We start from the raw sequence: 17,791 nt of genomic DNA, 5'->3' as shown, positions 1-17,791 counted from the left end.
CAGGACTTTTTGTGTTGCAGAGCTCACCAATGTGTTCTTTTTTTCTCAGAATGTACCAAATTATTGATTTGGCCACTTCTAATGTTCCTGCTATCAGATGGATTATTTTTTGAGAGCTCCTTTCTCCACATGTTGTGGGTTCACAGGTACATCTTCCAAATGCAATGCCACACCTTGAATCAGTTCCAGACCTTTTACCTGCTAAATTGATGAAGAAATAATGAATGAGGAGCCCACACTTTCCATGAAACAGCTTTTGAGTCAATTGTCCAATTACTTTTGGCCCCTTGTAAAAAAGAGGGCTACACATTAAAAAACTGTAATTGCTAAACCCTTCCTTCAATTTGGTTGTGAATACACTCAAATTAAATTTGAATTTAAGCCCATATTCATTATTTAACTGTAACTTGAATTTATTTTGCTAAACAGCCAAAATAACACAATTTGTGTCAGTGTTCAGACCTTATTGTATAAAACTCAACATGCATCCGTCCATCTTGAAAGAAGGCATACAGACATAGAAAACAGATAAGAACCATTTATTTTATCTGAAGAAGTTGTAATGTATTTCTCCATTCAACTTTAATATTTCCAGCTACTGAGGCTATTGATTAACTGACACACTCAGGATAAAAGTAACTGTGACTCCTAGCCTAGATCTAGTACAGATCAGTATGTGAATGTACTCATGTGATCTATGTATGTACATATTCATGTGGCTGCATATTTGTGAGTTCGATCTGTGAATGTGTGGCTGTGTATGTCACATAAATTACCATATAACAAAGCCCTCCTCCAAAAACAATATTATTATTATTAAATCTGAGGGATTTGCAATCAATATGAAAACTATTTAAAGAGATTGTAAAGGTTTTTTCCATATAAAGATCTGTATAAAACAAACAAACAATGCTTAACAATGTAAGTATAACCTTACATGACGTTTTACCTATACCTCTTCAGTCATGAGATGCATATGAGGGCTGGCCATCCCACATGTACCCTTTGGTGCTTGTGATATTTCTCATTAAGAAATTGCCAATGGGTTATTTTACCACATTATGATGAGCCAACCCTAGAAGGGTTGAGTCAGTCCTGAATAACGTCAATGAATACATTTTAGAGTGTCGATATTTAATGTAAAAGAAAAAGTCAGACTGCATAAGCTCCAATGTTAAGAATTACATAGCTGAAATTTCATTATTGGAATGTGTGACCTGCACAGACCTTAACATGGTACAATCAGCATGTCGTATTTGTATTCCTCTTCCAAAGCACTTATTAATTTTCACCCTAAAGTTCTTGATAATCTATTGTCAGTTTCTGACAACTGCATATATCGTTGTTGCTTGGTAGTATCTTATCAGACCATCAGATTAATTGCTTGGCAAGTTTTCCTTTCTAAAGTGATGGTACAAGTAACAATAAAGGTCAAAATAATACTACTTCACATATGAACAATAATCTTACTTTGATAAAATCACTTCAGTTTATTACATAAGTATTTATCTAATTGATTAGAGAGTCATGTATGAGTGCTCTGAGTATTCAATCTTTCTTTATTAAGTAGATCTGACAAAAAAAACAACACTTTTTTTGTTTAATCAATGAATTAATGCCTGCCTTGATGTCTGTTTAAACAAGGAAAGGGAAGTCTATCGGTTATAGAATTGATGTTAATACAATTTTTTTTAATAGGAAATAGACTTTCTGCAATATCACTAATGAGAATGGGTCCAAGAACAGATCCCTGGGGTACCCCACTTGTAACAAGCACTTGCTCTGAATATACTCCATTGACTACAACCCTCTGTTGTCACTCAGCCACTGCCTAATCCATTCAACAATATAGGGATCCAAATGCCTCTGAGTTGCAGATTATTTATAAATCTTCTATATAGGACGGTGTCAAAAGCCTTACTAAAATCTAGATACACAATGTCAACTTCACCATTTTGATCAATTATTTTTGTCACCCAATCAAAAAAATCAATAAGATTAGTTTGACATTATCTTCCTGAGGTAAACCCATGTTGTTTTTTGATCTTGAAACCCATGTGACTTTAGATGTTCAACAATCCCATCCTTTAACATAGTTTACATTAATTTCCCCACGACTGATGCAACACTCACAGGTATGTACTTGTCAGACTCCTCCCTACTTCCTTTCTTGTGAATGGGTACAACATTTGTTAATTTTAACAGTCATTGGTTAAATAAATCTGTTAACAGTTTTGCTAGGACACCACTAAGTTCTAACAACTGAAGATGTATCCCATTAGGCCCTATTGGCTTATTTGTCTTTACCTTAGACAGCTGAAGTAGAACATGTACCAAATGTCTTTTTTCCTATGGTCCCTTTCCTTCATTTGCATCTGTAAAATCTGAACATAAGTATTTATTGAGGCAGTCAGCTAGTCTTTTATCCCCTTCTACATACCTTCATTTGGCAGCTCCTGTAACTTGCTGTGCTTCTTTCTGCCTAATCTTTGGGTTTTGTGTCTACTAAATAGTAACTTTTTGATTTTTTACTATTCGGGCCACTTCTGCGGAAAGCCACAGTGGTTTCTTCTATTTGCTCTTATTGACAAGCCTAATACAAAATAACCACGTCTATCTGTCACCCAACTATGTGGCTGGCTCCCTTGTAACTGAGCTCCTCTTTCACTGCTAGGGACCTCATCTAAACTCCGCTCTGTGAGCAAGAGACTCCTCTGACGATTGTCAATCTCTCTCAATGTTTCAATATGCTCACACTTGTGACAGTGATATGGCCAAGGAATTGCTGTTCCAAGCATTTATCTTCGCGGACATAACCTAGAGCAAACTTCAGTACAGTAACAATTTTGGCTGAAGTTCACCTTTAGTTGATGTCATCTTATCTGATTGGAGGATCGGACATAACCTGGTGCAAACCTCAACCAAAATGGCACCCTAAGGTGAACCAAAATTCCAGCACATTTGGTGAAGTCCTCTGCCCGATTGGAGTATTGGGTAAGAGGACGTCACCAAAAGTGTTGTCATTTGGCAGAAGTTGACACTAGGTTATGTCCGTGGAGATGCAGATGAAGATAAAAGATAGGTTGAAGAGAGAAGATGAAGAACAAGAAGATGCAAAAGTGTTTAATGATAGTAGTGTTTCTTATGCTCTCAGTCAACACTGTTATCTTCACCATTTAAAAAATCTAATATTTCAAAATGAAATAAAAGTGGCCTTTAAACCAGTAAAGCCATCAGCTTTGGATCACTGATGCCATGTGAGCAGTAGGTAAGTTTTGGCAAAGATCAATCATGTCTTTTTATGTTTTGCTTTCAACTGTAGGTCCTCCTTGGCCTTCACCCATAAAGCCCTCCTTAGTTTAGTGTGTGGAATATGGCACAGGTTGAAACCATTACTCTAGATTGCAAAGGGTCAGCCTTACACAATGTGGATATATTATTTGTAGGTTTTTTCAACAGCTCACACCTTTGAAGATTTCTCTGATCAATTTTCCTCTTACCTTCATATCCCCGGGAGTTTCTTGACTGTTCCAAGTCTTCTTAATAGCATTGCAAACTGTTGAAACAGAGATGCCATGGACTTTGGAAATGGCCTTATATCCTTTAGAATCCTTATGTTTAGTGATAATAGTGTTTGTATGTTCTCAGTTAACTCTGTTATCTTCCCTATTGTAAAGAACTAACAGGGAGTAAAAGTTCTAAAGCAGTACAGCCATCGGTTTTGGATGACTGATGCCATGTGAGCACTGAAATTTTATTACAAGTGAGTTTCATTTCACAGCTATGACATTCTAGTTCTTCTTTTGAAACTGATTCTAATTCTTCAAGAAGGTGCCAATATTTGTGTCATGGTAATGTTGTCATTTTTATACTTTTCCTCGCATTTCTTTTTTTAAATTAGGATTGTTTTATCTTGTGCTCTTCTGTATCAAACATATGAGTGCATATAGTCCAGCTGTCTCACTACGCACTTTTTCAGGAGATATTGTACAAAACATTGCAGAGTGCCAATGATATGGGCTATAACTATATGTTGAGGGTCCTCACCATGTCCCCAGCTTGGATCTAAACAGCTATGTCATTGTACATGTATTATTAATCAAATAAATACTGGGTGCCTATTTTGCACAAAGTGTACCAGTAATTGGATAAAACCTTGGCTGGTGATAAATACCTACAGAAGCCATTATCATCAGATGTCATTAGTGCCAGCTTTAAAGCTACTAGAAGTGTTGTGGGTCTTAGGACCTGGGGGTGCCTTCTTGGCTTCTACCCTTGACTGGTTTAGTGTTTATCATTTGATATCCTTGCAGAAGGGCTTAATAGTATCTTAGACCACTGTTTAAAAAGTAACTTACATGCCTTCGAAATATCACAAACTAACAATGTTTGTTAGTAAACTACCTAAATTACCTTTTGATAAAACAAAATAAAACTTCCATGTATGCAATAAAAAGAGTTTGAATTTCTGATAAAAACAACAGATGCTAATATTGTAATGGGTTCAGCTGAAACTAAAGAACAATAGTCACATTATTGCAAAAATGACTCATTTTATAAGCTGATGATAGCCTTGCACAGTTACCAGTAATTGATATTTTAAGTGGCATACAACTGTAGCTGTAGGCTGAACTTCAGAATGTGGAACTCTTTTCACTGACATACATATATATTTTGTAGGATTAATTTGCCAAAGAAAAATGAAAATTCAAAAGGTACAATAAAAAGAACTATGTCTGAGAGACTGCAATAAACCAATAGTAAATGTACATTGACATATTTCAAGACAGGTTCACTTTACAGTAAAAATAACATAAAAAGTAATTGGGATATTGTGTAAAATGAGAATGCAAACATTTGATCTGTATATTTTGACTACATTTGACAAGCATTTTATTTTACTTGTTATGTTTAAGAGTTCTCATTCTTGATGTTATCTTGTGTGAGAGCAGTCCTGTAAATGTCTACCTTGGTGTGTGTTTGTTAGACAAAAATGATATTATAATGACTATTCTCACTTTTGTCATTCAGTTGCCATCCAAGGTATACATCCAGAGCATATGGCAGGCATTTAAAAAAGCAATGCAGAAATATTTTAGAACATTAAACGTGAGAATAGGACAAAGTTATACAAACTCCTTTCTTACCCCTTACAGCTGAATGGTTTGGGAAATTATAAAACTACACATATAGAGCACTCTCGGCCATAAAATCTTTATAATGACTTTAACCCTTATTAAAAGTAAGGAGCATAGTTAAATATGAGTAAAAGGTTCTTATATAGCCACTTCACTTTGGAAGTTTGAAAAACACCATTTATCACCCCACTCTGAAGTATTCAATTACAAGAAATGTTAATTGCATTCATTCATTAACAATTCATTTAGGATCTTCATTAAAACCAGCAGGGCTTTAACTAGCCAGGTGATTTGGAAGGCAGGAATCCTTGTTCAAAAGCAACTTTGATTTCGTTTCTGGGCCATTGGAGTATGCTCATCCTGGAGGTGACACTTTCAGACTCGGCAGGAATGATACAGTCTAAATATCTCTTTTAACTCAAGTGCAAAAACCTTGGAGTCACATTTTAAACGCGTTCATATTTAGATTTTTGGCCTCTGTTGGAGATCTTTGCCTATGAGCGATAAAATAGAAAATACATTTGGTATTTTGTTCACTTTTCTCTGCTTTGGTTATTAGGAGGACAGCTGGGTGAATCCACAAGGAGCAAGAATTAGTTCTACACTATTAAATGATGTGTTCCTATTATAGCATAAAATACATAGGTGATAGTGTTAAGTATTATTTTATAATGGGAAAACTACAACCCGTGGTTTCATTCTTAAGTAAATGACTATTAAAATAAACCTTTAACTTGTGGAAGTTTTTATACTCTTTATTTCAGAAACCAAACTTTGTATTGTTAATAATGTCTAACAAAACCAATGGAGTTTTGTTATTGCAGGTATTACATATAGAAATTATATTATGAGCCTACCATGCAGGTTAGAAAAATGATAATAATAATAATAATATGTAATGATTCGTGCACAGCAGGTAAATGTAGCCAGCACTTGAACATTTATTAGTCAAATCAGAAGCAAGTATGTGAAATCATATTCATGCACTGATATTTTATTATTAGATGCAGGAAGTGATACATGGGCATTTTGTTAAAAAGGAAAGATATGGGTGTGCTAATGGGTAACGTACATTTGCCAATCATGATAAGACTTTTTTGAGCAAGTTTGAGCATGCTTACTAATGTGTTAGTAGTACAGGAGTAGCAGTTTGGTTGACAACTTATGGTATATACCAGGGGTTCTCAAACTGCGGCCCTCCAGCTGCTGCAGGACTACATCTCCCATACTCCTCAGCCAGCCCCTTAGCTGAAGGAGCATTATGGGAGATGTAGTCCTGCAGCAGCTGGAGGGCCGCAGTTTGAGAACCCCTGGTATATAACATGTGTCAGCCTTGAAAGAGTTAAACCTCCTTGGTAAGGTTTACTTTTGCTTGACTGTGCATGTACAGTGTGTTTATTTGGTTCTTGAACCGTGTCAACATTTGTTTAGTCAAGTCTAGTGGAGGTTAGGCAAAAGATTTGATGGTCTGGAATTCACAGCAAAAATGTATCAATTTTAGGTGCTCGGATGCCTCATTGATATCAATTTAAGGGCAGAGATTTGTATGGTTTCAATGTAGGGTATTTTGGCTGTTGAATTGTGTTTTTGTTACATAGTTGGAGAAAATTAAGATTTGGTCAGATGGTTGAACCTAATCCATTGCATAGACTGTGTGTAATATTATAAGAGAAATTTCTAAATATTATAATCATTCAAGAGGCTTCCCTGTGTCTGCCATTTTTCAGAAATGTACTAAGAGGCCAGAAAAATGCAGATAGAATCACTAAGAAAGAGAGATGCAGAAAGGGACGATCCTCGAGGCTCAGGCCTTTTGCAGAAGTTTACTGGGAGGCCATGTCCATGCAATGGCAGACTGAAAAAGAGGACATAAGAGAAGAAGCAGAGATGAGGGGCAAGGAGACAGGGACACGGAAGCGGTTGGAAGAGAAGATAAGAGAGCGAGAGACAGTGAGAGGGAGTGAATGAGAGTGTGAAAGAACATGAATGAGAGTGTGAGAGAGAGTATGAGAGACTGGATGAGGGTAAGTGGCAATACATTTCTAACCAAATGTAAAAGTCTCCCAATTTTCATCAGAACTAAAGTGTCAGGAAATGAAATTTATTGTCCCAAAACAAATGGAACAAAAACCCATTGAAAAATGTGTCCAAATTGTCCATATGGTTCATATCTATTTTTTTGTTGTTTTTGTCCATTGCATTTCAATTTATGTTCCCATTTTTCTAATTTACTTTTTCAATTATTGTGTCACTTGCGTACAAAATGAGGGTTAAATGTGTATCTTTTTTGAAACAAGAGGAATGCAGTGACAATAACAAATATGCATAAACATTGCAGTTGGCATACAAGTAATTTAGTATCAAAATATTGTAGAGGAGTACAAAGTTACAGTACAGAAACAAGGCACCGAGCAGAATAACTTGATAACCTGTTCTGGTCTGCACGGCTGGACAGACTTTACGAAGAGCACAGGAAAGGTTGCATAATAAAAAATATGAGTTAAACAGCCAGTATGGGCATTCAACAGTATCTGTGATGAAAACAGCCTGTATGCTGAAAGGTATTCAAAGGTGACATTTTAATAGGTCTGTCTAATGTTGCAATTTATATTGACATCAACAAGTTGATCAATGTCAAAGATGAGGGTTTATCTTGCTGTTTATTAGTTATTTTCTTTTCCTTCCACGCTGCTTATCAAGCAGCAGACCCAATCTGGAAACTGCAGTCCCACATGATCCTTTTCAAGTTTTACTGGAACAGACTTCTTACATTTGCAATCAATAACATCATTTTTTCCTATTTTTAGCTGTGGAGAGCTATTATTAAACCTTTTTTTCTGTCTTCAGTATAAATATCATGTTGCCCTAAAGCACAATATAAACAAGTGCACATAACAACTTAGTTTATCGATCATTTAAATAGGTTTATTATATTTCTATTATTCTGTTTATGTCCTGCAAGATGTCTGCTTCCGGTATATTAGGGTTGTTCAACTTGTGGCCCATGTGGTGGATGTAACACTTAGTAGTTTTAGGGTAGCCTTCTGCATGTTTGGTTGCGTGATTAAGTTAAATTAAAGGGAAACATATGCACTTTAACACATATGATACCTGTGTGGTCAGTTTTTTTTTTTTTCTTGCTATGTCCCCCCTACAATAATGGAGGAAGTCTGCAGAATCTTCCCAATATTTTCTGTGCTGGAGATATGCTTAAATGAACTCATCTCCTGCAGTATGATTTACTTAGTGACAGTCAGCTCCAGTGCTAGCTTGGCAAATGTCTTGGGGGTCTAGTAAGACTCCCTTTAATTTTAATGAGAGAGCTTTCTTGGCACCGACTGGTGGCTTCAGAAGAGAACCATGAGGAGGGAAGACATGGACCTATAGCTGCACGTTCTGCCTAAGGTAAGTACCTTATTATTTTGAAAGAATGCATATCAAAATACACATAATGTACTTTCATAAGTATTGTGTTTTTTCTAGTGATTATTTGGCAGATAAAGTAAAACATAACTGCTCCAAAGAAAACATTTGTGTATTGCCCATAATAACCTACCACTACACATTTTGCAGATACATGGAATTCATGTATTGCTTCAAGGATATTTATTTTGCACAGTTTAGCGTTTGCAAACTGTTGTTATGAGATTCTAGTGATACTCTTTTCCATAGACATCTTTTAACAGTATTGATTAAGCCCTAAAGATTTTACATTTTGTTAATGGACTTAAGTACCCTGCTCATTTTTTGGCTCTGTTCCTATGGTGCTATAGTCAGATGCCTATAGAGTGAAAAGATTTCTCACATGCACTTAGCCTGCAATAGCAGACTGTAGCATAACTTATTATATTTCTGTTTCCACTCAAACATCACACTGTGTTTTACTTTATTTTTATGCATAAATCCACGCTTAAAATGTCACTTCAAATAATACAATTAAAAAAAAAGATATTTGAGAAGCTTTTATCAATTGTTTAATTGACCAAAAGAAGAAAATGTAAAACAAAATAAAAAACCCTCATGGCTAAAATGTACTACCTTTACCCCCATGTCATATTTGGGACATCTTTGAAGTCGCCCAATTTAATTTACCCAATCAAACCATATATTTTTGAAACCTAAACACCCCAGGGTATTTCAAATGCTTGTATTTTAACCCTTTCCTTGTACAAATTCTACCACCAGCCTTTGCCAAAGTTGCGATAGTATTTGTTTTAATTTTTTTCACACAAATTGTACTTCAGGTATGACTTTATAGCTCCTGGTATACCTCACTGTCAAACAACCCTCGATAAGTGTTCAGCAACATCTTCAATGTACAACGATACCATCCATGCATGGGTTTGTTGGGTTGTTTAGGAAGTAAAACATTACATTTCGGAAGTGCGTAATTTTCAACTTGGAACTTTTACATCTGTTCCTTCTGCCCCCAGATATCCTATTTGGCATATCTTTGAAGTCAGCTTCAATTTACCCCAGGGAAACCATATCATTTTGAAAACTAGACACCCCAGGGTATGTGGTATTTTAAATCTTTACATGCACTAATTATATCACCAGCCTTTGTCAAAGTTTGTGGTAGTCATATTTTTAAACACACATTGTACTTCAGGTATGAATTTATAACATCTGGTATAAGTCACTGTCAAACAACAACCCAATATGTGTTCAGCAGCATCCCCTGAGTACAGTGATACCACCCATGCAAAGGTTTGTCGGGTTGTTTGGGGGCTAAAAGGCCACATTTGGGAGGTGCACCTTTTTTTTTTTCTATTTTGACATCTGATGAGTATGCACCTATGCCCTGTTTGGGAAATTTTTGAAACTAGTCAATTCAATTTACCCAATCAAACCAATCAAGCTCATTGTCTGAAAACAAATGAAAATTTTGTCTAAATCGATTCTGCTTGCTGCGCACGAGCCTACTACCAAGGCTTTTTGCTTTGCTAATATCAGAGTCTTAATATTTGCCATCTCCTTCATTAACCTTTTTACTAATTTTCTTGGTAAATAACATTTCTACAGAATGTTTGTTTGTTGGAGGCAACATTTCCTAACAATAAATGAATAATGCCTAACACTTAGGTCCTGAAACTGAAACTATTAAGTAGCTCAAGACAGTTTACCTCACCAAGCAAACTTATTTTGTAAAAAATACTGAACTGGTCTTGCATAATAGGTTAGGATATTTCCTATGTAAATGTTGCATCTCATTCATGAGTGGTGCTACCATTATACCCGGGACTTTCAAAAGCTGCCCTTTGGAGCCCTCCTTGTACTGCTTCTCCATGCCCAGTTAAACATGGGGGAGTAGACAGACATAGGATAAGTAGATTTTAAAAGGGCAGGATGTAGGAAAAAACCTGACCAGCTCCACCCCACACACACTTAACAGTAAACAGACCGACCAGTAGGTCTGCCAATTTGCTCTGGTTTTTATCCTTGGTGAGAAGTCACAGATATGGCTACCCATATAAGTAAATTAAGAGTCACCATTAACCATAGAGGCCCTTGAAAAAGATAAAGGGGATTTGTAGTCACAACTATTGCATTCCTTATTCTTTATTATTCGTAAAAAGGGGTCTTTTTTCCAAGAATGCTTAAACCTTACTGCCTCACGTGTTGTCACCTGCAACATGTATTTTCCTATGTAAAAAAAAATATATATAATATATGCTGTATATACACTCACTGGCAACATTATTAGGTAGACCTTACTAGTTGGACCCCTTTTGCCTTCATAACTGCCTTCATTCTTCGTGGCATACTTTCTACAAGGTGCTGGAAACTTTCCTAAGAGATTTTGGTCCATATGGATATGATGGCATCACGCAATTGCAGATTTGTCGGCTCCACATCTATGATGTGAATCTCCCATTCCACCACATCCCAAAGGTGCTCTATTGGATTGAGATCTGATAACTGTGGAGGCCATTGGAGTACAGTGAACTCATTGTCATGTTCAAGAAACCAGTTTGAGATGATGCTTTGTGACATTGTGCATAATCCTGCTGGAAGTAGCCATCAGAAGATGGGTACGCTGTGGTCATAAAAGGATGGACATGGTCAGCAACAATACTCAGGTAGGCTTTGCGTTTAAACAATGCTCAATTGGTACTGGGGGCCCAAAGTGTGCCAAGAAAATGTCCCCTACACCATTACACAACCAGCCTGAACAGTTGATACAAGACAGGATGGATCCATGCTTTCATGTTGTTTAGGCCAAAGTCTGACCCTGCCATCTAAATGTCGCAGCTGGAATCGAGACTCATCAGACCAGGCAACGTTCTTCCAGGCTTCCATTGTCCAATTTTGGTGAGCCTGTGCTAATTGTATCCTCAGTTTCCCGTTCTTAGCTGACAGGAGTGGCACTCGGTGTGATCTTCTGCTGTTGTAGCCCATCTGCTTCATGGTTCGATGTGTTGTGTGTTCAGAGATGGTATTCTCCATACCTTGGTTGTAACGAGTGGTTATTTGAGTTACTGTTGCCTTTCTGTCATCACGAACCAGTCTGCCCATTCTCCTCAGACCCCTGACATCAACAAGGCATTTTTATCCATACAACTGCTGCTCACTGGATATTTTCTCTTTTTCGGACCATTCTCTGTAAACCCTGTAAATCAAAAGATCAGCAGTTTCTGAAATACTTGTCTGGCACCAACAACCCTGCCAGGTTCAAACTCACTTAAATCCCCCTTCTCCCCATTCTGATGCTCAGTTGGAACTTTAGCAAGTTGTCTTGACTATGTCTACATGCCTAAATGCATTAAGTTGCTGCCATGTGATTGGCTGATTAGTTATTTGTGATAACAAGTAATTAGACAGGTGTGCCTAATAAGGTGGCCAGTGAGTATAATATATATATATATATATATATATATATATATAATACGTGTGTGTGTGTGCGTTCATGGCAGCATCTATGCACACTAAAACATGTTTTTATGTATTGCTTTAAAGGTTTTTTGAAAACAGCTGGGTATGGCAAATAAAATGTTTGAAGCAGCACAAAATAAAAAAGAATAAACAATTGATAAAGAGGAAAAGAAATCCCAAGGTTATCCAAATAATAAAACAATAAGCAATAGGTAAGCAATATGTCATTCAGCATTCAGACATGGTAGCAGAATAATAATAAAGCTTTTGCAATAAACATATCCAGACATAGCCATATGTTTCAATACCTCAAAAAAACATGAAAACACAGCAAGTAGCCAATAATACTATAAAACTAAATATATGGTGCATATGGTTAATTACTGGAAACAACAGTAAAATAGGTCTATACATAATGATAAAGGGGCTTTGGTTACCCTGCTTCCGAATAAACTCTTGCATTTAATAGATAAGGCCTATGTTCTCTTTTTATTCCCTACTGATTGCAAGATGTCAAACCTTATTAGCATACCTGGGAAGTTTCAGACTCTGGCTTTGGGTAGCCCGATGATGTATTGTCATCGGCGAGCTAATTACCTCAGTGGGTGTGGTCTGTGACATTGTAGGCAGGGCTAGGCACACACACTTTATATTTGTATGAGGTAGGAGTGGGAAAATGGGCAGGGAGTGGGTCTAAACTCTGCTCCCAGAGTCTACGGGTGAAAGGTATGCTTATTAGGCCCTTGAAAACATTTCATATTAATAATCTTATGTCCGTCCCATGCATGCTGAGGTTAATTCCCTATAATAAATTTAGTAAAACCTCTGCTGAAAGGCCAATTCGCTTATCCACCACAGTACCACAGATTAGATTTAATCTACACTTGTAACCAGGTAGGTTTCAATGATGGTGTCAGGACTCGGGTGATCAGGTCGGGTAGGAGCCCATGCGCAGGGGATACTTGGGGTTCAGTCTGTAACCCACGGTGCATGATTATGCAAACAAAGTGTATTTTATGTACATAACAGGACCAGCAAATAAGGGTAATACAGTCAAAGCAAGAAACCAGACATATGGCAAAATAAATACCGGTAATAAGTCTTTTGGCAGGGAGCCCGCTTGGAAGGGCACGACAGACAGAGAGCCCGCTTGGAAGGACACAAAGCAGGGAGTCCACTTGGAAGGACACAAAGCAGGGAGTCCACTTGGAATGACACAAAGCAGGGAGTCCACTTGGAAGGACACAAAGCAGGGAGTCCACTTGGAATGACGACACAAAGCAGGGAGTCCACTTGGAAGGACACAAAGCAGGGAGTCCACTTGATCAGGACACAAAGCAGGGAGTCCACTTGGAATGACACAAAGCAGGGAGTCCACTTGGAATGACGACACAAAGCAGAGAGCCCGCTTGGAAGGACACAAAGCAGGGAGTCCACTTGGAAGGACACAAAGCAGGGAGTCCACTTGGAATGACACAAAGCAGGGAGTCCACTTGGAATGACGACACAAAGCAGGGAGTCCACTTGGAAGGACACAAAGCAGGGAGTCCACTTGGAAGGACACAAAGCAGGGAGTCCACTTGGAATGACGACACAAAGCAGGGAGTCCACTTGGAAGGACACAAAGCAGGGAACCAGGAACAGTACAGGTGCAGCGTCACAGCAGGAAAGGTCCATAGACTTTAATACAAAGGCCCTGACTGAAGGGCAGGGTAATCCAGGTAACAAGGCCCAGCTGGATGTAGACTAGGGCTCAACCCAGGTAACAAGGCACACCTGAGTTCTGAGTGCTCCAGAGGGCTGAGGGTGACCACTAGTGGTCGCAGATATAAACGCCACAGGTATAAAAAAAGCCATGGTTCAGGCAGCGAAAAATTGGTTCCTGACAGATGGCTTAATGTCTCAATTGTTATTTTCCTTTCGAATATGCCACCCTAGTGTAATTGTACTGTACTTGTCTATGTATAAGTGTATGTGAGCATGAATGTGTATGTACAGTATCTCACGAAAGTGAGTACACCCCTAACATTTTTGTAAATATTTTATTATATCTTTTCATGTGACAACACTGAAGAAATTACACTCTGCTACAATGTAAAGTAGTGTGTGTACAGCCTGTATAACAGTGTAAATTTGCTGTCTGCTGAAAATAACTCAAAAGTGAGTACACCCCTAAGTGGTGTGAAATGGAGTGTGTGTTAGCATGAGTGTGTAAGTGTTTGTGATAGCATGGATGTGTATGTGTTGTGTTTATGTGTGAGCACATAAGTGGTGTGAGAGGGAGTGTGTGTGTGTTTGCGAGTAGTATGAGTAAGTGTATGTGTAAACATGTGCATGTGTGTATTTGCATGTGTAATTGTGGTTACATATGTGTGCCAGAGTGTATGTTGCAAGGGGCAAGAAGGCACAGACAAGCTGTTTGGGGGGAATGATGGCACAGACCAACTGGGGACAAAGATGGCACAGGTAGAGTATTTGGGGGCTATGGTGGCACTGATAAGCTGCAAGGGACAAGCTGCAAGCTGGAACTCACAAGCTGTTTGGGGGCAAATGTGGCACTATGGGACATGTTCTTTGGAGAAGTTTATACAGACCTCCCAATAACGCTCCCTTGTGATTAGTGCCGGCTCCTATGCTATGTGTTGGGAGTTGATGTCATATCCCGGTGCTCAGCACTGAAGCCACGCATACTGACAGACCAGAAGGCAGTTTCTTAAAGATAGAAAAGTAAGCAATAGAAGAGGAGGCAAAACAAACTAAGTCAGAAGAAGAAAAGGTGGAGGAAGAAAAAGAGGAGCTGCAGGACAGGAGACAGAGACACCCAAAAGGTAAGAAAACATTGTGAGAGTGTTATAAAGCATTAAGCAGGTATGTGATGGCCATCTGATGCTGTACCACTGTCGGCGGTGTCTGGCTCAGTATAAAGTGATGGCACTTATGATGTACCATAGTTGGTGTCTGGTACTCAGGGCCGGCCTTAGGGGTGTGCGACCTGTGCGACCGCACAGGGCGCCATGGTTGCAGGGGCGCCTGACTGGGACTTAGATTAAAGCATCGTTTTGTTTTTTTTTGTGTTTTTTTTTAAACTTTATTTAACATCATTCATGTTAAATAAAGTTTAAAAAAAAAACGATGCTTAAATCTAAGTCCCGGTCAGGGGCGCCGAGCGGTTGCTCGTGAAGTTCTCGGCAACCGCTCGGCGCCCCTTACTCTCCGTGACTCCGTCGCTGTGCCGGCATTTCATGTTGAGCGCCGGACTATTCCGGCTCTCAACATGAAATGCCGGCACCGCGGCAGAGAGAGAAGACGGATGCCTCCCGCTCTCACCGCAGGACTCCGGCAACAAGGTAAGTGGGGGGGGGTGTAGTTTGAAGGGTGTAGTTTGAAGGGGCAGAGGGGGGGGTGTAGTTTGAAGGGGCAGAGGGGGGGGTGTAGTTTGAAGGGGCAGGGGGGGTGTAGTTTGAAGGGACAGGGGGGTGTAGTTTGAATGGACAGGGGGGGTAGTTTGAAGGGGCAGAGGGGAGGGGTAGTTTGAGGGGCATGGGGGGGTAGTTTGAAGGGGCAGTGAGGGGGGCGCCAGAGGAGTAGTCCGCACAGGGCGCCACAACGCCTAAGGCCGGCTCTGCTGGTACTGTATATAGTGATGGCAGTTATGTCATAGTAAATATATTTGCTTTTATATTTTTCAGATTGACTTTCTGTATTTATATATTTTTTATTAGAACTTGTATGTTTTAATTGCACCCAATATATATTTCATTATAATTATATTTGTGTGATGTGTGAAAACCACATTATTTACACTGTCTTCTTTTTATTACTACAAATATTGAAAAATATATATGTAATAACAAGGGAGAGGCTTAACCAGAAAGGGGCATGGTTATGAAAGGGGCATCATCACGGCGGGGGGGGCATGACTTTTTGTTGCCCTAAGACCTGGATGGTCTTAGTCTGCCCCTGGTTACACGATATATAGCCACCAGGCACATAACTGTAATATGTCATATGTGTGCCTGCCTTCCTCTTTAAATGTAAATGAAAGGATCCATGTCAAAAGCTGGAGTGTGGAAGACTAACACATAAGTATGATATTACAAAAAACAGGGCCAGAACCACCATATAGGCAGTTCTAGGGTGTTGAGCTAGTATGGGTGCTGCCATCAGAAATAACTGTATATAACCAAGCAGGGGTGAATCCTGTATGTGGCACCCCCCCTGGAAAAAAATGAATGTTGGCCCCAAAGCAACCTGTCTCTGCAACCTCTGCCCCTAAAGAAGCCTGCATGTGCCACCCCAGCCCTTGAAGCAACCTGCCTGTGACACCCTAGCCCTTGAAGCAACCTGCCTGTGCCTCCTCTGCCAATAGAAATCGGGGCGCATATGTACATGGGAAGAGAAAATATATATAATAGTGTAGTATGATCTAAAAAATAGAAATATGTAAATGTGTAAAATGCACTCACAAACGGTGCCAGCACAAGGAGCTCTTCTGAAAAAACTGTTCTTTATTCTTTAAAAGCTCTATAAGTATAAAGCAGAGACAACAACCATATGGTGCAGTATTTTCCTAGGTGATGTATGCGCAAGTAAGAAAACACTTACAGAATGGTTGAGTTCAAACGGGTCAAATATTTAAAATGAAGAGTCCAACGAAGTGGATCAGAAACATGCAGATCAAATCCTCTATATCTCTACGCGTTTCGCCGTTATCACGGCTTCCTCAGGAGAAATAAAGTTGAAAATCGGTGTAATCCACAGTGGTAATCCGTAAACGTGGAGTATAAAAGTTGATTGCAGAAGTCCGCTTTAAATATCCTCTAAAAATGTCTCAGTGCCGATGCGTGTCGGGAGAAAACGTCATTCCGTTCCTGCGTCGTATCCTAGCGACGAACGGAGCTTCTGTATTCTTCCTGAAGGGGCGTGACTCTCGTCCGAGTGCTGATACGTCTGGGGGAGGTGTCTTCCGATGTTGTGTATATGACGCGGCGTATCTAAGCAACATCGATACTGCAGGAAAGACTGTGCCTCCTCTGCCCCTGAAGCAACCTGCCTGTGCCAACTTTGCCCTTGAAAACGCATGCCTGTCCAACTCTGCGCCTGAAACAGCCTGCCCCTGGAAAAAGCCTGTTTGTGCCAAGTCGGCACCTGAAACAGCCTATCTGCATCAACCCTGCCCCTGAAACAGCCTGTCTGTGCCAACCCTGCCCCTTTAGCAGCCTGCATGTGCCACTGCTGCCCCCCAAATTAGCCTGCCTATGCCACTTCTGCCCCCCAACCAGTCTGTCTGTGCCACCTCTGCCCACCCAATCAGACTACCTGTGCCCCCTCTGCCCACCCAATCAGCCTGCCTGTGCCAACTCTGCCCCTCTAATCACCCTGTCTGCGCCATTTCTGCCCCTAAACACTAACTTAATTCATTCACCCAATCACTCATTCACTCTCCCGCACCCCCTTACCTCTATTGCTTATTTGCCTCTTTCCCCGCCTAGGTTCCTGCTCCCCTGCACAGGAAAAGAGTTTCCTCATACAGTAAGCTGCTGGCCTGCATTAGGCGGCCGTCAGGCCACTGGGCACCCCCTACTATTCCTAGAAAACTAGAAACCCTCAAACTCCCACGAGAAGTAGATATCTGAAAAAACATTCCAGTTCAAGGCGTAAAGGCAAACTATGATGGTATCAGAGCATGCATTGGGTCTGCATAAAGCTATTTCGAAAAACAAAAAGTAAAAAAAAACATCCGAAAAAGTGTCAGAGCTTCCAGTGACATCCTCTCC

The sequence above is a fragment of the Sceloporus occidentalis genome, unplaced genomic scaffold, assembly GCF_023333645.1.
Source record: "Sceloporus occidentalis isolate IW3139 unplaced genomic scaffold, rSceOcc1.0.p SCAF_77, whole genome shotgun sequence".
Lineage (NCBI taxonomy): Eukaryota > Metazoa > Chordata > Lepidosauria > Squamata > Phrynosomatidae > Sceloporus > Sceloporus occidentalis.
The sequence above is the reverse complement of the archived record's forward strand: the minus strand, read 5'-3'. Positions refer to the sequence as shown.